The sequence below is a fragment of the Sciurus vulgaris genome (assembly GCF_902686455.1).
Source record: "Sciurus vulgaris genome assembly, chromosome: 13".
Classification (NCBI taxonomy): Eukaryota; Metazoa; Chordata; class Mammalia; order Rodentia; family Sciuridae; genus Sciurus; species Sciurus vulgaris.
In genome coordinates this window covers 79389543-79413411 of record NC_136474.1, presented here as the reverse complement: position 1 = coordinate 79413411, position 23869 = coordinate 79389543, and the positions used below count along the sequence as shown (strand labels likewise).

At 39.8% G+C, this 23869-nt stretch overlaps 1 protein-coding gene across 10 annotated transcripts in view; it reads left to right on the top strand.

The window, feature by feature from the left end:
* The window catches only part of TCF4 (transcription factor 4), a gene marked incomplete at its 5' end in the record, with an annotated part of 345132 nt that overhangs the window by 131942 nt on the left and 189321 nt on the right, over positions 1–23869 (top strand). The window lies entirely within an intron of this gene.

Below are 23869 nucleotides of genomic sequence, written 5' to 3'. Positions count from 1 at the left end.
GAGGCTAGTTTTGAACTCAAGATCCTCCTGCCTCAGCCTCCTGAGCCACTGGAATTATAGGTGTGTGCTCACCACACCTGTCCTCGAATGCTCTTTTGACTCTCAAAAATATATATAGTGGTTCTCTTTGTTTGCATTGTACTATTAGTTAGGAACAGAGAAGCAAAAGCACTTGGTGAGCAACTGCATGGCACAGAGACATCATGGCACAGTGGACTCTGGGGCTCTTGGGGTCAGTTCTCTCTCGGTCTTGGCCCTTACACTTCATGGTGCTGGGACATTGGACAAATTCCTTATGATCACAGCCTTCTTGTTTCCAGGTGAGGACAGTCCTGTTGGCCACGGGTCACTGAGGGAGGTGCCGCCACTCAAGGCACTTTAGGACAACTGCTGTGTCCTGGGACTCCTCCAGCAGTGCAGCTCTATACAGTGGTAGCCTATCATTTTTGTCTAGGATTTTCAATGCCAGAGACTCTGGGTCTTGAGTGATAGCAGTTTAAAATACCTTTACCTTCTAATGAGAGTGGAACAGAAGGTGGGACCAGGTGCTGCAGGTGGCCATAGAATGTTCAGTTTTGTGAACATCAAGACCAAAATGGAAAGGTTTCTTTCCCAGACCATCCGCAAAGGCAGTAATCTTATAGGTGCCTTTTTGGGAGGACAGCATTTGTGGAATTCAGGAAGTGTCCTTCTGTGAAATATTTGCCTCTAGCCATTTTCCTGTACATTGTAAATGTTCTCAAGTTTCATCCTTACACATGGCTTAGCTCCCCTCGTGGTAAATCCGGGGATCCATTCACAAATGGAGATTCTTGGCCCAGATTGCAGGTCATCTGAATAATGGAGCTGCTACTAGGTGCAATGCATTTCACCAAGGGGATACTTTTACAAATACCTTCTGTACTCTTGGGAATGTTCTAGAGAATGTCCTTTTCCTCCTTGGTTCTGTCTTAGAGAGAACTTAGCATTGAAGATTGACTCTGTGTGCGGTTCTTCTTCTTCTCTTCACTCCCAAGAGATTCTGAGTCTGAAGGAACCATGTATTATTTTTAAGTGGAAAGAGGTAGTTAGCAATTGAATTTCATTTCCTTCTTCAGAGTATCAGGACTAGTAACCAACTATTGCAAAATGTACAACACATACATTGAGATAAAATTGAACTTATTTCTAAGCACTCAATAAATAGAACCCAGACATTTTTAGTCTTCTTGATAATTGCTTATTAAATTCCTAAAAATCACTCCTAAATTCCTTAACACATGCTTATTGATAGCAAAAATTGTGAGAAAGTGTTACTGTAAATCACTGTGAAGTATAGCAGGTTACATTGTTTATATATAAAATAAAGCATTTAAAGCTTTGGAATAGGTTGAAAATATGCAACAAACCTCAAGCAGTAGTTGCTGGGCCAAGCAAGGGCTTTGTCTTTTGTCCTTGAATGGGCATTGGTTTGGCTATCAGCTCACTACTCTCCAGCTCTGTGACTTTGGTCATATTTCTTTAGTGTCATGATGGAATTTCTCACATCAGCATTTTTCTCTGTGTTTAAATAAAATAACATGAAGACCGCCTGGCACTTAAATTCAGTTAATGCAAATTATTATTGCACCTTCAATTATTTTATCTAGGCTATTTTTCTGTTTCTTGGGGGTGACCAGCTTGGCAAAAGTGCTATGCAAACTTGAGCATTATGTACTGAAATTTGGCAGAATGTGGAAGTAATTAATTAAATGCCACCCCCCCATGGGCCTTATGAAACCTGAATGAAAATATAAAGTGCATAATATCTGATAACATTTGGTGGAGAAGGCGGAGACAAAAGAAGTGAAGGATGAGAGAAAGAGACACAACAAAAAGCTAATTTTAGAGTGTTCTGATCGAAAAATATATTTTCCTAGTCTCATATTGCCAGCATTGACTTGGATCTGAAAGTACCCGGTAACTAGTCATTAATGCCTTTTCCTCACCTTGGTCGTGCAGACTGCACTGTACTCTTGACAGTTCAGTAGCCAGATGTGAGTGCATTAGGTGCATGCACACATGCCTTATGTGTAAGAGATTCTACTTAATTGGGCAATACCAGATCAGGGAGGGAAATTTATTAGTGATCTTGTCTCCTTCAGAACTTTCAGAGTCATTGGAAATGAGCCTGATATCCATACTTTGGAACCCTTAACATTTGTTCTCCTGACAAGAATTAAATATGTACTGTGTGTTGTTTTTGATGTTATTTTTCTTTCTTTCTTTCTTTTTTTTTTAATTACATTCATTCCCCTTTTCCATACTTACTGATGGTCTCACAGACAATATTTGGAAACTGACGAGCAGTGATTACAGATATTTTAAATACCTTGGCAGACAACCTCAGTAGCTATAGACAATCTCTGTTAGATAGTTATGGGGAAAAACTAATCTGGTAAGCAGCAGGTTACTAAATGATGGTCGTGTGGTCTTGAATAAGACACTTTTCATTCTGATCTCAGGTTCCTTATTTCTGTCATGACCTGACTCATGGACATGTAGTGGTGATGGTGTTTTTGGGAGGAAGCTCCTGGAAATTGCCTTCCTCAGAAATGGAACAGTCGTAGGTATACATACTCTTGTGATTCCATTTTCTGGGCATTCTGAGTCCCTATGTATAGTTTGAACACCACTTGAAAATAAAACCAGAGAAAGCAGCCTGGCTCAGTCTCTGATAGGCATCTGAACAGTTAAAGAGATTCTGCCTCTTACCCTTGTGAGTTTCATTTGGTTCTCAAATAAAAATTTACGACTGTTCTCTCAGCTGAGCTGATACTGGTTTAAGAGTGGAATTGAGTTCACACCTGCTGTAGCATAAAAGAAGCCTCTTTGTGACTTGTGTAAAATATTCACAGAGCAGAGCAGAATGAGTACTCGCCATCTCCATCATGGCAGCCGCACAGCGATGTCGCTGGCAATGCTTTGGAGCAGCTGCTCTGTGATTGGCTCTCTGCTGATGTCCACAGTGAGGTGCCCTCCCTAAGTTCTTGCGTTCCTCAAGGTGGAGCATGGCCGTGGAATTGCAGCTGATTTGCAGGGACAGTGGGCCCACATTAACCCTGTGAAGTGTGCATATGGGAGAATCTTTGCGTTCGATAGGCCATTTAGCCTCTCAGGACATGGTCCATTAGTCAGGAAGTGCACAGTGGCTTTTCTGAGTTGCAGTAGTTAAGGGGCAGGATGTGTAAAGTGGTGTACGCTTAGGCAGATGATTAATAATTAGTGTGGGCTTGTGAAGCTGTAATAGAATATATAAGTTTCATCACTAGTTAAAGTTTGATCAAAGCAGATCACCTTTCCTTACCAGTGAGGATTCCTCTCTGTAGAAAAAGAAAGTGGTCCTTCCCATGTGAAACATCTGCACAACGAAGGGAGGGTTGAGTTGTTTGTCAAACTCTGTTTTCCGTGGTCATTGTGATCAGGTAGCATAATTTAGTGCTCAGATTTAAAGGCATCCTTAAATAACACTTTCCACTGTGGGTTTGACCGTAGAGGGCAAAATACTGCTTAGGAGAAGTATTTGGTACATTCTAATAATTGGAGATTGGTAACATGTCAAAGAAGCAACCTCCACCTATATCTCCATGTTATCCCCCCAGAGGACAGTGGGCAGTTGTTCATTTCATAACTTCAATGCAAGTAGACATGCAGAGCAAGGGCCTTTTCTAGTGGCTAAGTTGGAAGGGATAGGGACGATGAGACATGGATCCCAAGTTCGTTTTCAGCTTGGCTATATCACAAGCGGAATTCACACTCCATGGCTTAGCTGTCGTGACTTTCAGACACAGAGGAAGTGCTCACTGACAGTAGCGATGGAAAGGGCAAATTATGTATTTGTGAAAGCAAAGCAGACTGTCTTCCTGCTTTAAAAGTTCCAGGGGCCGCTTGATAAGTGCAATGAACATAGTATCAGTATATCTGCAACCTTGGGCCTCAGTATTGAAACTGACCAAAATGGTAAACTTCATTTCTCCAATTGCTCTTCTGTTCATACATTTATTCATCCGACAAATACTTGTAGGAAGCTTGTGATGCAAACTTGACCTTAGTTAATTCAAGATATAGCATGCCCACTTTTCTTGCCTTCAACTTTGACCCACATTTATAATTATAATTGAGGATATCAGGGAAATAATCCATGTGTACCAGAGTGCCGTTGGATTACCTACCTACCCATCCATCAGCTTCTGCAAAATAGGAGCTGAAGAGTTGAGTACTCACTATGTATCAGTCATTTACTAAGTACTTTATGCCTTTTATCTTGTTTACTTCTTACAGTAAACTTCTTGGCTGGGTTGTCATTCCCAGAGGAGGCAGTTGAGGACCTTAGGGATCAGGTCACCCACCCATGTTGTGTAGCTTGTCTGTGACAGAGTCCAGATTCCAAACCAGATTTGCTGAATGCCAAAGACTCTGTCCTTCTATGCCTTGCACTTCGTCGGTTGTAGAGAGAATGGAAAGAATTCCCAGCAGGGCAATGGTAGTTAAATATGTGTTCAGTTGCAACTGATCAAATGCCTGATGATAGTAGGTTAGTCAATAAAGGTTTTTTTGTACCTCCCACCCCCTGCCTTAAGAAGCTCTCTGGAGGTAGGAGGTTACCTGCATGAATTCAGCAATTCACTGTACCACCTTTTCTTTTCCGCCCTCCTTAGCATGATGATTTTCATTGTTCAGCTTTTTATCTCAGTTTGCATTTCTTGCAAAGTGATTGTGGAGCCTCAGACAGCACATGAGTTCATGACAGGCAGCAGGGAGGCGGAGAGTAAGGCAGCTGCAATACCTACATATACCCCATTCCATCAAAAGGGAAAAGCATTCCCCAGAAACTCAGTACCTCTGCTAACGACTTATTGGCCAAATCTCCCCCAACCATCCATGCATGGCCATGGGATGATGAGCTCATACAGCCATTGTTGGGTCTGTAGCTCAAGCAGGCAAGAGAAAAGGGAGCTGAGAATGACCATTGGATGGGCCAACGTGAATTTTGATATAGGATAAGTAATTATAGTTGAGCTGAGTCTAGAAGAGTGTGGTAGAACTGTCCAGGTAAGAGGGAAGTTGCCCATTGGTAAAATGCTTTTGCAGAAGTATGGGAGCTGGTGGCTGTATCAGGAAACCTGGAACGACAGTGGTTCTGCAAGATACAGGCCAAGTTCCACAGAGGAAGGTGGATGGTTCCCAGAGGGGGCGGTTGTTACCTGTCACTAGGAGGTGAAGCTGGAATAGAATCCTGGCCCCAGACAAATGAAGGGTCTTTCTTTCTTATTTTTTGTGGTACTGGGGATTGAACCCAGGGCCTTGTGCGTGTGAGGCAAGCACTGTACCAACTGAGCTATATCCCCAGCCCAAGGGTCTTTCTTACGTAGTAGTGGAAGAAGTTAGATTTTTCATAAAGCATGTGATGAACTAGTCAGTGTTGGTTTTAAATGGTGGGATAATCTGATCCGGTGTATGGTTTAGTGCAGTCGCTCAAGAATCTGTTAATAGGAGTCAACTTGAGAGTTACGAGATTAGTCGGGAGGTGATTAAAACACTTCTAGGAGGAAATGATGAGAGAGTGAACTGAATCAGGAACAGTGGGGATAAAGAAGAAGGCATGAATTTGAATTACATTTGATTGATGAAAGTGCTTGGACCTGATAACTGATAGATAAGAGCAGAGTGGGTCATCCTTGGCTTCTGGGTGGTCTGGTCTGGGACACCTGCTGATGGCAGTGCTGTTCATTAAGATGTGGAATGTGGGATAAGTAGGTTCTGGGGAATTAAGATGGTAAATTCAGTTTTGGACATTATGAATTTTTTTTAGATGTTTGTGGGTGGACAGAGTTGTGGTTCTGGGCTAGGATAGCAGATTTGGCATGCAATATCCCATTTTTAGTTGTGAAATCTAGTTACACAGAAAGAGAGAAAAGTGAGCCTGTTTTCCAATTAGCCTTTTATTCTCTACAGATTTTAAATCGAAAAAAATACAGGACCTGTGTCTCCTCCTTTTGTCCTATAAATGTGGTATCTATAAAACTGGTCAATTCTTGTTTAATCAATAATTATTTTCAATGTTATGTTTAATCAATCATCACTAATATGCTATTTTAAATATCTCCTTTTTTCTTCATCTATCTTCTCCTCTCTCTCTCGCTCTCTCTCTATTTGCTATTTTAAATATTTCCTTTTTCTTCATCTATCTTTTCTCTCCTCTCTCTCTCTCTCACACACACACACACACACACACACACAGAATGAAACTCTTGTTTCAGTGCATGAATTTACCTTAATTATCAGAAGACATCATGCAGTCTTAAAAATGGAATGGATTTAGAGTTCTTCTTGGGTTTTATGTGATCTATGTACATCACCTTCTCAATGCAGAACTCCTTAGATGAACCTGTAGCAATGTCATTGGCACACAGATGATTCTGTCATGAATGAATGAATGAGCGGGTCCTCGGCAGGCCTCATTCTTCTGCATGGTCTCTCCCTGTATTGGGGAGGTCATTACTGACAAGAGGGTTCATCACCTGGTGATAACCTCTAATTTTCAGAACGTGTTCAGTTCTGTAGCTATCAGCCTGTGGCACTGATTTGTTTACTCTGAAGTTACTTAATATTGTGTGTTGTCTCTTTTTCCATACATTTTTGAGGTTGAAAATCCTCATTTCCTTCAAAAATATCATTGGAAAACACAGCATATCATAGAATGAGGCTTACCTTCAGCTTGTTCTCCTGGTCACTGTCATCTGCAGGTGTTGTAATGGGCTCTTCCCCTCTCCAAGTGGTGAATCCAGGACTTACCTTAATTTTTCTGATCCATAGTGGATCCATAGTGGATCTTATTTCGTTTTTAGTATTAATGCAGTTTAAGGTTACATTTATATATCAGTGTTTTAGCATTGACTAAAAACTGAGTGTGTGGCCCACTAAAATCACTTAACATTAATTACTTCCCAACTTGGGCTTCCAGAGCTTGTGTGGAATGGGGCTTTATAATTCTCCTTATCTGACTTCTTTTTGGTTTTTGTGTGCAAATGTGCCATGACTCCATCCTTTCACTCTGTTGATATGGGGAGCAGGATAGCATGATGCTTAGCAGCGTGCACTCTTGGGTTTAAATCTCTTTACCGCTTGGGTAACCTTGCCTGGGTTAACTTTCCCTGAGCCATAGTTTCTTTATCTAGATGTTGGAGAAAATTGTTAGGATCCCCGTTTTGGTTGTTGGGGGAAATGAACAAGCTGTAATGTCTGGGGGAGTGCCTGGAACTTTAGGGACATGTATGATTGCTCACTGTTGCTATTGCAGGGGACATGGGGAGTTCATGGGGGCCATTTCTCTAATTGTGGGTTCTTTTCTCTGCTGTCAATGTTCTACTCTCTGGAGAGAAAGCTTAAGAAGAATGACTTTTCTGTGACCAATGGAAGAAGCAAATGTAGTTCTGTGATTTGCTAAATTTACCAGGCAATAGATAGGATATGGTGATAAATAAAGTTTTGATTGACTCTTAATTATTAACTGGCTACCTAATTGCTCATTATGAAAACATAATTAAAAACATTGTCAATAACAACAAAAATTTTAAAAATTACCTGGACAAATCCTAGGTTTCCTTTCACCTATGATTTTAAGAGAAATTTACAAGGTGAGCCAGCTGTCAAATTATAGGTGCTAAAGGGTGTACAACATTTGGGTTCATGCTCACAATGGGTAGGTAACTATTTCCTTTCCAGAGGATTTGCAGGGAATGCTTTTAAATATTAAGACTATGAAAATGAGATGCATGACAGGTTTTGGGGAACACAGTTCTCATGGTAAACGAGATCCTTGTAGAGTGGTATGTGAGCTCCCATGGGAATTTTAAGAACAACGTTCTACTGCAGAGCATAACTAGATAGCTAGGCATACACAGAGGAAAGAAATGGATCAGTATCCAGCAACCAACTTTAAAGCCAAGCATTAGGAAACAGCATACAAGGTGTAGGTTGGCCTGAATCAAGGTTTGGTCAACTTGACTCCTTTTCAGGTGAGAGATCACCAGGAACAGCAGAATATAGTTAACCTTTCTAGGTGTCCCACTGGACAAACTGTCTTTCAGCTTCCTCTTTTTGGTCCTGCCCACAAGAAGTATGAATGGGACATGTAAAAAACGAGTCCCTTCTTGGCTCATCATATTAGTTTATGACTTCTGTAGACTCTGGCCTAATTACTGCCTGGGGTGCTAAAGGGGTATAGACCTTCATGTGTTCATTCTGTACCATGGTAAAGTTCTTTGCACATTCTTTGCACAAGTCTCTTCATGCACCTGGCTTTTGTTCTGGTTGTTCCTTGTATATGGATTTTGATCTGGTGCCATCAAAAGTGGGAAGCTGGCTATTCTGAGATTTTAGGTTTCATTTTATGCAATTATTTGTAATACCTGAGAGATTCCTTATTGGGAAGCATTTCAAATTTTCTCCAGCTTCTAAAAAATCATTCTGACTTCCTTTGTGCATGTAATTTTTAAATTAATTTATTTATTGCATTGGTACCTGTTGCCAATGCTATCTCAGAAGAATCAAGACTTGTGGCCAGCAATTCTCAAGAAACTGACCAGGCTATAGAATTTATTCAGCAACCACCTTTTTCCAGAACAAAGTAAGGTTATATATTTCACTTTCATGGATGGATAATTTAGGATCTTTAAAATAAAACCTACTTCCCATTTTCTTTCTTTTTCTGATAATCTGCAGCAAAAAGCTTATTGGTTTTTCCTAGAACTGCCTTGTTTTAAAAATCAGATTGAAGACCAACTTGATTCTGCCTGCAGAGCAGAGCTATCTGCCTTTTTAGAAAATCTGGATGGTTAAATTGGAAGCACGTTCTGCACATGGTTTAGCAGTTAGTAGCCTGGAAAATGACCCAATAGCCAAGATAGTTTTTTTAATCTTCATTGTAAGTGCTTGTTTAAAGTTTAAGCCTGTAATTGACTATTTTGCACATTGTTCATTGTTAATTCTTTTCAGGCTATTATAGTTTTGTAAATACATTGCCTGCTAAGTTGTGTCAGTGGAGGAACATTAGTGCTGTAAGAAAATCCAGTTAAATGTGGTGCTTAAAAGCATTACCAATTAGTGTGTGGGACTAGATCACCATGATTTCTTAGTGATCCTACAAAAGTCACTTACTGTTTGTGCAGATTTCCACTTCCTTAACATGGGTGCAATGATGCTCTATTTGGATAAAAGGACAGCATTTAAATGCACACTTTGCTGAGGGCTGCTGAAGAGTTTTTGCTGGTTGGTGGCTCTTTTCCTTGTTGTTGGTATTTGGCTTCCTTGGTCTGTTCCACAAGGCAGCAAAATCTCTTGGTTTTTACTTTTTTTTTTTTTTTTTTAATTAGGTGGTATCTACCAGCTAGCTCAAGCTGTTCTTTTTCGTGTTGTTTAGGTTGGAGAAAGCATTTTTAGTACATGTACCACATGCAGTTTGCTATATGTTAATAGGAGTGATAAGCATTTATAGAAAATAGAAGTTCTTCATGGTATTCAGAATGTAAATCTTTGGTTTTCAGTCTTTAATTTTTTAATGCAGAAGATAGGAACTTTATTTGACATTACAGGTACAACCTAATCTGGGCTAATAATTAAAAATTACAAAAATTGCAGTGCAAAAGGAGTTAAATTCAGCCCAACAGGTAATAAGGACCACTAGAATATGGACATAAGCTTGGAAAATAATGGGTAGATAAAATGTAATTTATCATAGGGTGAAGAAGGAAAAATAATGATTGTGAGTGTATGTACTGAATGTAGCTTAAGCTATTTATCATTATGTACAAGTGGAAACTTACATAAAACCCTCTTGATTAAGTTTTATCTGAAACAAAGGATCTGATTGGAAGCATAGAGTGGGAGAGTATTTTAAGAGTATGTCGATCATCCTGCTAGAGGCTTTAGCAAGTGTGTGGTCAAACTAGACAAGGGACAGAAAGAGGTGGGAAGCTTGATTGGTTATGCAAATTTGGGACATATGCAAGAGTTTGGGCCTATGGGTTGTGGCACTAGATTTGGTCATCAAATGGTGCTTTTCATAGCAAATGCTCTCTGAGCCATTGATTGAAACACTGAAAAACGCAGGAAGTGTAGGCAGAACTGAGAACCACGGCCCTGTGTCTGAAACAAAACGTAAGTCAGCCTTGAGGGTTAGACCCGCTAATGCAGAATGAGAAAGAAGGGAGCCTTTGCAGCCAGAGAAGGAAAGGACACACATATCAGAGAGAAAGCCAATAAGCCAATACCGAAAAGTTAGTCTGTGTAAGATTAAACACACCATAAGAAAATTCCTACTGTCGAGCTAGCAGGATTGGAAACTGAAGAGTACAGAGCAATTATTTATTAAGAAAGAGGCACAGTTGACATCAAGTGTTATAGAGAATGAGACTGGCATGATTACAGGAAGATGTTAAGAATATGAAAAAACATTCCCAAAATTAAGAATGAAAAAAAAAAAAAGAACGATTACCTATGAGTTCATGATAAATAATAATGAGCTATCTCTTAAAGCCTCTAAAGAACAGGAGGTCCGAAAAGTGGTTTGTCAAGCTGCAAAGATACAGAAAGGATAATTTATTGACAGACGATGGAGAAACTGCTAAAAATAAATGAATTTTTCACTTCAGTGTTCACAAAAGAGGATGGGGTACAGATGCCAGAAACAGAGTTAGATTTCCCAGGGGAGAAACAAGAAATACAAAAGAAATCAGGATCATACTGAAACAGGTGATCAAGGGGTGAGAAGACTGATAAAACCCTAAAGCTTAGCAGTAGTAACCTAAAAATCTTCAAGAAGTTAGAGGAACAGCGAACAAGCCAGAAGGAGTTTCTTGGACTGGTTGGACATATGTTGGTGACTTTGTTTTTACCTAGTTAATTCATTAGGCTCGCTGCTTTGAAATTCACCTTTAATAAGAGAAATAAGTAAGTGTACTTAAAAAATTTTATGAGAAAGGCTTTTGAATAACCATAACATCTTTCCCCACCCCTAAATTCACTGTCTTAATTACCCCACTATGTCCAGCCTGTAATATTTGTTAAATGCCTATAAAGTCTTATTATTATTTCCAGGATATTTGCCAACTCATTTATTATTTACTATTGGATGGATTAGAGTCAGGCAGCCTGCTAGATCCTACAAAAGGTAGACATGTCCTGAGTATCTTTCAAGTTACCCACCTGCAAGTGCTGTGACTGATGCAAAGGTAGAAGCAAGAGAGAGAGAATGGGACAAAGGAATTCTGGTAGATCTTGGCCTATATTTACTTTGAATATCACTTTTTCAATATTTTTTAGTATTTACTTTGAAATATCGCTATTTCCTTGTGCCCTTATATATCTGGTGAGTGACATTCTTCACGTTTCAGCCGTGACCCCTGGATTCCATGGAAAATATGACCACGTCTTGCAGTTCTTCAGCCTTTCTGTGTACCTGACTTCCCACTGGGCCATTCACACGTACTGATGCCTGGATCATACCCATGAAGGTTCTGTGTTTGGGGGTCTTGGCTGGGATTCAGGCATCTGTAATTTCAACCTGAATCTCTGGACCTGTACATCCCTTCAAAAGATTGTCATTCGGGTTTTCAAAACTGTTAATTTTTCTTGAACCAAGAATTTATTTTTAAATCCTTCTGATTCTTTTTTGCTCAGTAAAAGTGAGTCATCACCCACTTAGCACCTAATTATTTATCATCAAGATATTTTTATGACATAAATTAATAAATTTTTAGGTTTGAAAGTAGATAATATTTTAATAGGTTAAAATTGTGCACATTTTCACTGAGAGAAAGTGGGGCTGAATTGATCTCTTTTTAATTTTATTTCTCCATCAAATTGATAGATTTAGTCTTTTGGTCCTAAAGGTTTGCTTCTGTAATACCGATATGAGTGACAGACTTTAATGGTCATAAATTCATTCACAATTAAACACTGTATATATGTGATAGGAGTCATTTTTTCCTGTGTTGAGGGGAAAAACGTTAACAGTTTTACTAATTTACAGGAAAGTCAAGCCAATTTAGAGAAAAGTTAGCACTATAAATATTTCAAAAAGATCATCCATTTATTTTTCGTAATCTACAACTAAAACTGACACGGAAGAGGGAAGCTTTGCCTTTTGCAGAATGGTCGGGGAAGAGCTAAATACAGATGCTGTGGGATTTCAGCCTCAAAATTGGTTGTAGGCAAGTATATTTTTCTTGTGTACTTGGGAGATTTTGTATACTTTCTTATATTATTTCTGCTACACTGTATGACATTTTATGTGATAATAGATTTTAAAAAGCCTATCAATATGTTCTTTTGAAAGTCTACTTCTTCTAGAAAAGCAATATAAACACCAAATTGTGGTAGCTTGATTTCATGAGTTTTATGTGACTGTTGTGTGATCTGTAAAATGGTGAGATAGATAATAAGAGTAATATGTTTGCTGTTCCAGGTCACCTTTGGATTGGTAGAGCAGCTTCTATCTGCTCTGGGTCTTTGACATTGTGCATCTCATGTTTTAATCACATTGTGGATGCAGAGGTGACCCCAGCTGCTCAGAGCCAGTTTCCTAACTGACTGCTGTGAGGCTTTCAGATCATGTGTGGGCCTTGGTAGTCACTAGACCTTCATCTTGAAAATTTCACATATCTTGTATTTTGCTTCTTTTGTGCCTCTATTGACTAATATATATTTAATTTAGTAAAAATACAGAGAGAAGGAAATCCACTTAAGGCGCCTCCTGTATGTTCTGTTTTGTAAAGTGTAGCCTAAAGAGAAAGAAAATACATAAAATTCAGATATTTTATTTATTTGTTTTTACATGTCATTGTGTATTTCATTTAACACCGAAATTATGACAGTCATGCTTCTGTTTAGAATTTTTGGGAAGTTGAAAGCATAATTTTTAGACAGAATTAAAATCATGAGTCATTTCTCAGAATGTCAATAACCATTTTTTCACCCATGAACTTCTTTTTAAATCACAGAATCTTGAATCGTGACATATATGAAGGTCAGTGTTTATGGTCCAAGATACCCTTAACTTGTGGAAAAAGTTCAACAACATATTGCTTCCTTGGATTTTAAATTATGTTGTTTATAAGCTTATTTGACATATCATACACAATTAGTATCAGTTGCTCTAGACACACACACACACATACACACATATGCTTTCTATGGTTCTTTCACATGTTAGTATTCAGTTTTTAAGTCTTTCATTAATTCCATTCCTCAAACATTGAGCTATTGCTTTGAGCCAAGTACTTGCACAGCTCGACCCTGGGGATGCACCTTTATTACCACATACTTGGAGTTACTTTGTGTCTCATGGAAGACAAGAAAATAGTTAGCAGACCCAGAGAAACAAAAGGTTCCTATGAGAGCCCCTTGGAGGGTGGAAAATAGCACAGAGGAAGTTGGAGGAATTGACATTGAAGTTCAGAGCTGAATGATCATGAACCTGTAGACAGGTAAAGAGAGGCACCATGGGGATGGAATGGAGAGGTGTTTGAGGTATGGGGAGCCATGTCTGCAGAGGCTGGAAGTAGTACTGAAATAGGAAGGGCATGAGGCAGGGGCTCTACACTTACTGGAAAGCTGGCTGTTCAATAGTTGTCATTCATTCAGCAAATTTCTAGCTGGAACTTATATGTATCAGGCAGGTGGGATGATTAGGAAACAAAGTAGAAAGTAATGCCTGCCCTCATGGGGCATTCTTCACGTTGGAGAGGGGCAGATGATAAACATGTTGCTAGTGGTTTTGAAAATGGGCCAGAAGCATGTGTTGCCCAAATGTTATAGGCCCCTGATTTGCCAATGCCATTGAGCCAAATCACAGACTATTTAATAAAAATGTCTTTGCAGTCATTTCCAGTCCTGAGTTGATGATTACAGAAAGAATTATTGATAACTTGGAGTATTTACAGGGAAAGTCAGAAGTTACCTCTAATTTGAATTTGTTGAGCACTCACATTGTATCAGGTATTAGGATAAGCAACAAGCATACCACATTTGAGGGAAAATACTGAAGTTCAGTTCAAATTTACTGGAAAAATTCCTTCCAGGAGTAGAAGGCTAACCTCTAATGTTACAGAGGTCACTTGAGAGGTGACCAGTATGGAGGAGTTGTCCTGTGTTCTTGGTTTTACAACACATTGCCAGAACCAAAATTCTTCCTTAGAACATTTGAGCAATATCATTAAGCAGAAAAAAATTCTCAAAGTTTTACTACGTAAACAAATAAACAATAAATAAGTATTCCACATTGTGATTAAAACTAGATATTAGCTTGTTACTCAAAATTAGTTATTATAAATAAGTAATTTAATAAATACTTGTGGTAGAATTAATAAAGAGCAATGAAGATACTAGAAGTCAGAATGTAGAAGCAGGAGAAACATAGGTGTTCCCAGTGAATGGAGAAAGATTTGTTTGAATTTGTCCTATATTTGTAAGCGCATTGAATGAAACTATTCCATTTATGAGTAGTATTTGAAAAAACATTACACTCTGTCAGTCCTGGCCTGATTTGTTTTGTTTCCTGTAGAATAAAAGTTGCAAGTGGGTAGGAATTATGGCTCTAAGTGTTAGCGGGTAAAGGACTGGAAAATGACTCCAGGGTTAGAGCTGAAGAGGAAATGGCTCTGTCAGTGCTATGCACATGGATGACTGGGCACACGGGGACGCCAGCAGAGAGAACAGTGCAGACGGAAGAGGTCATAAAACCAAGGAGGCTTGCGTGGAACCAAAAGTAAAATAGCAAAAGCAAAAAGCCTTGGGAACCATGGAGCTGACATGTTTTTCCTTTTTGTTTACTATAGAAATATCTAAAGTTGAATATATGTTGGGCTTTTTGAATAGACCTTGCTGTCATCAGGAGCACACACAGTTGGACATGTTGGAAAGACATTCATCTCTCTGGTCTCTTATTCTCTGTTTCCAAAGGCATGCATGCATTTTCACAACAGCCCTCATCAAGGCCTAGTCTTTATATCTGCAGTACATATACAAAGCTGGCTTGTTCTTGTAAGAACAGAGTAACTCTTGTGCTCCCATCAGCCCTAAGTAGTGAATCCAAGGCTGTCAATAATGTGAATTGCTAAGGTCCATAGATGTTTATTGATATTATCCTAGTCTGGTAATGACAGCTACTAGTTATCTTGCTCTATGTGCCAAACATTGTGCTATTATTTGTATATTTTATCTTCTGAAACATTTGTTATCCTCATTTTACCCATAAGGGAAGTGATGAGCAGAAAGATTAATAAAATAATCCAGACAGAAGTCCCACTCTGGTTAGTGACATTTGTGGAATTTATACACAGATTTGCCGGACTCCAAAGTGTGTATTTTTAACCAGCAAGCTTTATTTCCCTGGTCAATGCAGGCAGATGGGCAGGTAAAAATTATAAGATACTGTGTAACTTATAGTGAATGCATATAAGCAAAAAGCCAGGTTTACTGTGCTAATGGCCATCTACTTTTCACCTCTCTCTCTCTCTCTCTCTCTCTGTCTCTCTCTCACTTTCATTTTTATATATAGTAACATAATGTTATACACTAGTAATAGTAATTTTTAAAAGGATCTCACAGAAAGAGCTAGGATGTAGCTCAGTGATAGAGCACTTGCCTGTTATGCACAAGATGGTTGGTTTGATCCCAAGCATTGAAGGAGCAGGAGGAGGAGGAAGAGGGGGAGGGGGAGGCAGAAATAGACCTCACAGGAAAAATGGTTAAGGATTCTAAAAGTCAAGGGAAAAATTGTCATCATTAGTCTTTACTAAGAGAGAATGAGGCTGGGGAGTATAGACCTGTGGCTTCATTAGTAGAAATGTATGCATCTGGCCAGGACTTATATTTGCCAAGTACACTGCTGGCCTGAAATTAGACTCCTCTGTGGAATTCAGGTCCATGTTCCCAACTAATTTACGATCTTTGACGAATGTGAGCAAAAAGTAGGAAAACACTTAGGAACAATTCTGAGAATCTGAATTAAAGGAGGATCAGAGTAGCGCCTATTCTCCATGGAGAGGATGGAGAGGAGTGGGTGGACCAGTGGATTTCCCTGGCAGCTTGTTAATCTATGTTCCTTTCATTTGGGAGACCCTGCTTCCACACTCACTCAGATATGAGTTTGCATCCTGGCTCAGCCACTTGACTCGGTGGTCTTCCTGTCGTGTGTGTGTCACAGGGTTGACAAGGCCACCTCCCTAGGTGGTGTGGGGCCTAGTGCCAAGCCCAAGAGTGCCACAGTTTTCTTCATCCCCTGTGCCACATACTTGGCTTAAGAGCAAAAGTAGAGCCAAACTTCTGTCCAATGCTGCAGGGAACTTTGCCATTTGTGAATGAGGAAAGCTTAAATTTCTAAAGGAGTTTTCCTGTTGACTTGCTTTGACTTTATTTCCTCTCATTTCTCTAGTTGCTCCATCTTTGGGTGACCCCTTGACTTTAATTGTCTGTCCATGAGTGATTTTGAATTCCTATTTGTGACACAAAGAAACCAAAGAATTGCCGACTCCTGGGAGGCACTACTAGTACTTCCAGTCTAACACTGGATGTCTTGGGCTGCCGGTGGAGGCGACCTTGGCCCAGTCCATCTTTTTCTCTTACCACAATATTCTTTGCCCCAGGTTTTCACTATTCAATCAAAATCCAACACCCCACAAGGTTTAAGTAGTCCTTAAAGAAGAAGGAAGGTGGTAACAAAGTGAATCTGGGTTCTGGAATTTTGGGAGGGATATCAGCTTTCTCAAATGTGTTGCCTGATTTGAGTTAGTTGATCCCATAGTAACCACTAAACTCCAGCTGGTGTCTATGTCCCCCATGTCTTAGAAGAAAATATCCCCCTGCTTCATTCTTTGGACAGAGCTCTTCATTTCACATTCTAGTTCATTTAACTTACCTGTCCTGGGAACTGTCCCCATAACTGTTTTCTTTCATCTTCTCTTTCTCTGCTGACTCCTCTTCCTTTTGCTTAAAAATGTGCTAATGGATTCCCTGCTGTCTGGTACTGATTGTCAAAGTGTGATTCATAAATCACTAACTGCAAGTCCCTTGGGGTGATGTAAGGGTTGGGACCCAAGTCAGGCCCCAGCCAGCACCTCTGGAGAGTGGAGTCCAGCGGCCTTCCCAGCGCTTGCTGGGTTGGAAGGGGAGCACAGCTTAAGTCTGTGAAGTTTTTCTAGCCCAGTTCCTGTCTCCTACAACCCACCTCCAGTGTTCCTCCTGCACCTCCCTCTCCTCTTCCCGGTGCTGGTCTCCTCCTACAACCGTGCAAGTGTGGATGCAGGAGGAGCTCAGAGTTTGCAGTAGAGGGCGGCAGAGTTGGGGTGGATCTCCAACTTTGTTGCTTAGTTGCTGTGTAATGTTGGATCACTCCTTTATCTTCAGGAGGAGAGGATTGTGTGGCTAGCAAGTGTCCTTTTTGAATTGGGAGCCCAGACGTTACGTATTTTTAAGTCCCAGTTTGCTCTTGGAAAAATTGGAAACTATGCCCTTTGCCAGGGGGTGGTCCCCAGCTAAGAGTCAAAAGGTGAACTGCCCCTTGCCCATTATACCTCTCCTACCTTCTCCCAATTCCTTCTGACACCACATCAGGGTGGGTTTGGCATGGTGAGTGCTGAAGAGAGACATCCTCTCCAGTGAGCCAGAACATGAAACAGGATCTGTCTGTGATGGATAGAGATAAGGACGTCTGATTCACTTTTCTATCTGCCAGAAAAATATTTTTTCTCTGACAGCTGGAGACATCAAAGGCCTAAAACTGTGGATATGGGGGATGAATGTTCTAGTGTTAATATTATATAAAAATATGCCATTTAACAATTAAGGTCAACTTGTCTAGCTCCCTCTGTCTGGGAAAAAGAGGGAACAACCATGGACAGAGAGGAAATCCAGCTGCAGAGATCTTCACTGAGGAGACAGCCAGCCAGTACTTGCCTGTGGACAGCTGAGCTAGCTGACCTTTAATAGTGATAGATCATGTCAAGATCCAAAGAGTTGGGGCTGGGGAGATAGTTCAGTCGGTAGAGTGCTTGCCTTGTAAGTACAAGGCCCTGGGTTCGATCCCCAGCATCCCCCCCCCCCCCAAAAAAAAAAAAAAAAAAAAAAAAGATCCAAAGAGTGGCATCTGCAGTGTTTGGAGGTGGGAGGACCTAATGATGGAGCTAGCCAAAGGAATGGGGACTTCAGGAGTTGTGATAAAAAAGGTGGAAGCTCTTCTGAAGCGGTGGAGTCTTTGAAACTCAGGCTCCTGGTGTTTCACAGGGCCTGGGGCTCCATTCCGATACATCATCTGATGATGAGATCATGTTCTCTTGGCCATCTCTGCTAAGAATGTCTTTTACCTATATGACTTCCGTGGGCTAGTTAGGGATCTTGTTTCTGTTTTATACTATAGAAATATTTACTCATGTAAAAAGTTTGCATCATTGTAGCTTTTCATTGATAAAATATATTTAATATCTTTGTTTTTAGTTTTCATTTAGTTTTTACTTTTTGGATGTTTATTTTCTGTAACGTTTCTCCTTTACCGTTGTCTTACTTTGATTCACTGACAGGGTGCTATATATTTTCCCCTTCTTTACCTGAGTTATCATGTCACTGATTCACCAAATCTCCATTGTGAATCAGGAGACTCATGGAGCAACAACCCCTTATTTAGATCATAAGGCTCAAACTAAGGGAACAGGATTGTTTCCCAACACCAAGTGGTGTTCACCCTTTTGATTCTGAGTCATGTACCCCGAATGCCATGGTATGTGATAATATGGAGGGAATTTCTTGGGAGCTTTCCTGTTCTTAAAAATGAAGATCAGAGCTGGAGTGATCAGAGCTCAGTGGTAGAGCTCTTGCTTAGCATGCACTAAGGTCTGGGTCTTTGTTTTAAAAGATTTTAAATTAAAACATTGAAAAATAAAGATAATGACATCTACCTCAGAGCATGGAATGAGGCTTAAATGAGATCTATGTATCTAGGACAGGAACTTGGTGTAGGAGATTCTTTTAATATGTGTTGAGTCATTTCTTTTTCAGGGAGCCTTAGAAAATGTCTGGATTGAAAGGAGGAGGTCATGAGTTTGGTGTTAAGTTTTAGGTACTTTTAACCACTCAGGTGAGGATATAAAATAGGCAGTTGGATTTCAGCATGTGAAGTTCAGAAGAGCCCAAATGGAAGGTCTGTGGTTGGAAGTTCTTCATCCTCTGGATGCCAGTTGAAGGTGTGAGATTACTTTGAAGTTAACAGGTGGACCTCAGGCCTCATGTTTAAAAGATTCTCATGGTCCTGGAATGGCGGGAAAAATGTGCTGTCATAGAAGCTATGCCAGGCTTTTATTTATTTATTTTAAAGAGGAAGGGATGTATCTTTTTTGGGGGGTGGGCGGGTTTAGGGAATGAAGGGGCTGGGAATGTAGCTCAGTGGTGAAGTGCCTGCCTAGCATGTGCAAGGCGATAGGTTCTGGGCCTAGTATGATAAAGATAAATAAAATGAATCAATCAACAAAAAGAGAACACAAAATTGCCTGTTGGTTTTAACCAGTCAGTGGTCACTGATGACATATTTGGAGAGTTTTCTTGTATGGAGTGTGAACACTCCACTCCCTATTCCCCAAAATTGAGTTATTTTGCCTCTGACGTGGCAAGTATTCATTTTATATGTTTCCAATATGAAATTATGCCTTGTAAACCCAATATGAAATTATACGTGGTATTTCATAGTTCAGTCTTATAACCATTGATTTACAGAATACTTTGCCCATCCATCCATCCATCCATCCATCCATCCATCCATCCATCCATCCATCCACTGTTGAACAGTAGTTTACCAGCTCCATGCAATATACCAGACACTATTTTAGGCTATATGAATATAGCAGTGAATGAGGTGACTTACTTTCTGCATGAAAATTCCATTATGATGGAAGACAGATGATAAGGAATAAATAAATAAATATTTATTTATTTATTTCCCTATTTTACACAACAACCACATGATGTAGATGTTATGACTTGTCATATTTTATTAGTAAGAAATTGGAGGCATCAAGATAGTAACTTGCCATGGTCATAAATTCATTGGAAGTGGATCTAGGATTCAAATACAGGGGATTTGACTCCCAAATGCATGCTGTTCCTCACAGGAGCCTAGGAATTATTTACTCCAATTCAGATGAGGAAGCTGCCCATCACACACTTAGTTATTGCCAAAACTAAGTGTAGAAGCCATGTGTCCATGTTCCTAGTCCAGTCCTTTCCTTCACACGGTGGCTCTTTTTTAAGAAAGGGACTATGGAGAGAGAAAAAAGGTGGGTGAAATAATGAAGGAATGAGAAAGGAGGAGGAGATGTGTGGAAGAGATGGGAAGAATTAAGCCTGTTTGATTTTTTTTTTTTTATTACTGGTATCTTAATTTTCAAGTCCTCCCCATCCCTGTTTTCTCAACAGTGGATGTCCATAAAGCATATTTTCATGCAAAGTAATAATATTTCATTTAATTGATCAGCAAAATATAATCCAAGAGCTCAGGAGTCCCTAACTTAAATAATTCACTAATTCAGGAGTCCCTTGCTATTTAAAAGGTAAAGGCTCTATTTTGGGAAGAACGTTATTGCTGACATTATGAGAACATTGGTTGGGAGACATACAAGAAGCAGCTTTGTTTTCCAGCAACTAAATCTTTGAGACGTGCGCGCGCGCGCGCGTGTGTATGTGATGTACATAGGATCATGTATTTATTTTGTAAAGTACTGGTAATATTGAATTTGCTTTGTGTGTACTTTGGGAGGAGATGATATTGAAATGTTTTTTTCTGGGTAGGGAAAGTTTTTATACTTGCATGCAGGGCTGTTCTAATATCAAGCACCATATTTAAGCATCACAAATATACACTAAGCAAGGGCCAGATGCACAAGGAATTTAAGCAGAGTTTTTCTAAATGGCAAATAATTAGAGGGGAACAGATGCCTATAGGCAGCAAAGGATGCAATGAGGCACCGGGAATTTGAAAAGGGAGGTGGAAAAATACATAGAGTATAGTCGGGCTTGATGGTTCAGCCTAGAGGGTGATCACTCCCAACTTCTCGGTTTTTGTGGGTTTTGACTTAAATTTTGTTCTCTCTTTACCTACATTCCCCAAAGAAATAGATCATGCTAATCATGCCAAGTGGAACAGATTTTCTTTCAAACCTCAGTTTTGGATGACTCTGCGGTCGCATCTCTTTCTTCTCCCTCCCCAGGGTCTTGTCCTTTCACAGGACTGCTGGGATATGACATTTCATAACAGTGTCACTCCTCATTTATTTATTATTTATACTCCATCTACTTCCAAAAGAGGTTTTAGGTAGCCTACCAATAAAGGACTCTTACCGATGTCATCTTTTTTTTTGATGTGCATTTTAGGATGGATGTGCTCCTCCTTCAGAACAAACGTGTTGTAAAATGGGTTGTGTCCACCTCCGATGTTCTGCACGGTCTTGATGTTGGAAAGGAAACGAATCTCCAAGAATAAAGTTGAGATGAGCGTTAGGCATTTCCCATCTTCCCATAGAGTGGTAGTTTAAACAGCAGGGGCGCTGAATAGAGCGATTCAGCAACCCAGCAAAGCTGAGCTGTAGCACCTGATCATTATCGTTCAGGTTTAAGATTTACCTGTTGTGCTCATTGTAACAAAAGAAATGAACTCTCTGTAATTATATGGGAAGGGGGAGGAGATCATGTTTTAGTTCCTTTGATCTTGAGCTAGAATAGGCTCTGCTTTTGGAAATTTAATTTGAACGAATCCAATGTACACATCTGCTTTTTGTACTGCAATTTCTATTGAGCTTGAAAATAGAAATTTATTAATGCAAATGTGTAGAGTCTGTTCTGTTCCTTGAGGGAAAAAAAAGTACACATTCAAAACATGAGGTGATCCTTTCTGCATGGCTATGGAAGATTTTAATATATTTATTTATTTATTTTCTTACCCCTAGAGTTCAGAGATGGGGTTCTTGTTAACAAGGACTAATCATAAAAATTCTAAGACACATTGGGGAACAGAAAGATTCATGACTACTTAAATGTTTAAGTTTCCAAAGGAAAGATTCATTGGTAAAGAAATGAGAAAGAATACTGAATACTGAAGGAAAAAAATGTAAAAAACAAGTGCATCATCAAACCATTTTGAGAACATGTTTGAATTGATGGTAGGGCCCATGCTAAGAGACAAAGCTTTCATTTCAATGAATCCAATCTGCCTAGTGTTCTGTAAAATTGCCTTTGCCTGTAAATGGAACGGCATGCAGATTTTAGGTAGGACACTCCCTCACCAACTTGGCCTGTACTCTCTGTTTTTCTACCATAACATGAAACTGCACATAAATGATACTTGACTTAATCCTTAGAGTGGCTGGATTGTATGGTCTATTTTGATTAACTTTTTCTTGTTCTTAGTGTAAATTTTGCAGTAAAGCCTAAAATGTCATGAGCATTTTTTTGGACATAAATCCGTTAAGCTATTTTGCAGTCACATAGTTGTTCTTTGTAGGGTTTGAGTGCTTTCTAAACTCCTTCTCATCTCCAAATGGGCAAAATAAATGATAAATTGTTGAGAGCATGTAATCACCCTTTGGATGAGCAGTCATCCCTTAAAGCTAGGGAGGATACCACTTTTCAATACTTTGAGTAAATAAAACTGAATCCTTATAATATTTGTGCTGTATCAGAAGATCTCAAAAACTTTTTTTAATAAATCATCTAGGTTTGAGAAGGAATATATGACTGAAGAATTCATTGCATCAATAAAACCAATCTTATTTTTTTTGATGTGGTGTGATGAGATTTTTTTTTTCTTCATACATAGTGGATGGGCTACAGTGGTGGGTACTGTTGTTCCATTTTAACTACTTCTTTTCTTTCCTCCCTCCTCCCTTCCTTCCTTCTTTTTCTTTTTGTCTCTCCTCTTTTTTTTTTTCTGTTTTGAAAGGAAAGCTGAAAACCACAGAAAGTTAGGCTGTGAAATAGGATTTCTGAGTTTAAAACCAGAGCGCAGCCTGTCCTGAACTGTTTGTGTTTAAGTTGGTGTTTTAGTTATGTTGCTAGTGTAAACTTATGACCCTTGCAGATGTACAGTCGATCTGGGTTCAGTGATTCCTGGATGAGTTTGTTATATAGGATGCCAGAGGCCATGGAAATGATTTAAAACACAAAATCTTGAGACAAAGTTGGCTTCTTAGAAGCTTTTGGGTAACTAGGATTTCATTTAACCCATGGGGTGGGGGGAACTGGAAAGTGTTACTAACTGCTTCCAGTTAATTAATTTCTAAACATATCAGTCTAATTGTGACTTTGTGGAGTGACACACGTCTTTCTTCCTCACAAGCAAGAAACTCACAAACAAATTTCTATTTCTAATGGCAGACAGTTGGGGTGCAGCAACCAAGCAGTCACCCTTAAAAATTAATGAGCTTAATGATGGTTAGAGAAGCGATTCTGATGGTGGTTTGGGGGAGGGGCCACGGGGATGGCAGGAGAAAGACTGGACTCCTAAGCGACAATGATGCGAGCCCCTGTCCTTATCTCTCCTCCCCCCAGCCCCCCCCACCCCCAGTCACCACCCCTTCCATCCTCCTCTCTTCACAGGAGCCACAGCAGATAGAAAGACAGGGCGATTATGAAGACGTCAGTTGGAGCGTAGGCAGGCGAGAGGGGCGCAGCGCCCCAGATGAGGTCCGGGGGGAGCTGAGGAGGGTCACTCATGGACGACCGTGTGTGTGTGTCTGACAGACTGTGAAATGGTGCGTTGTTGCACGGCTGCGCTGCACCTGGGCCCTTCATCTGTGATTGATTGGTTTGGTCA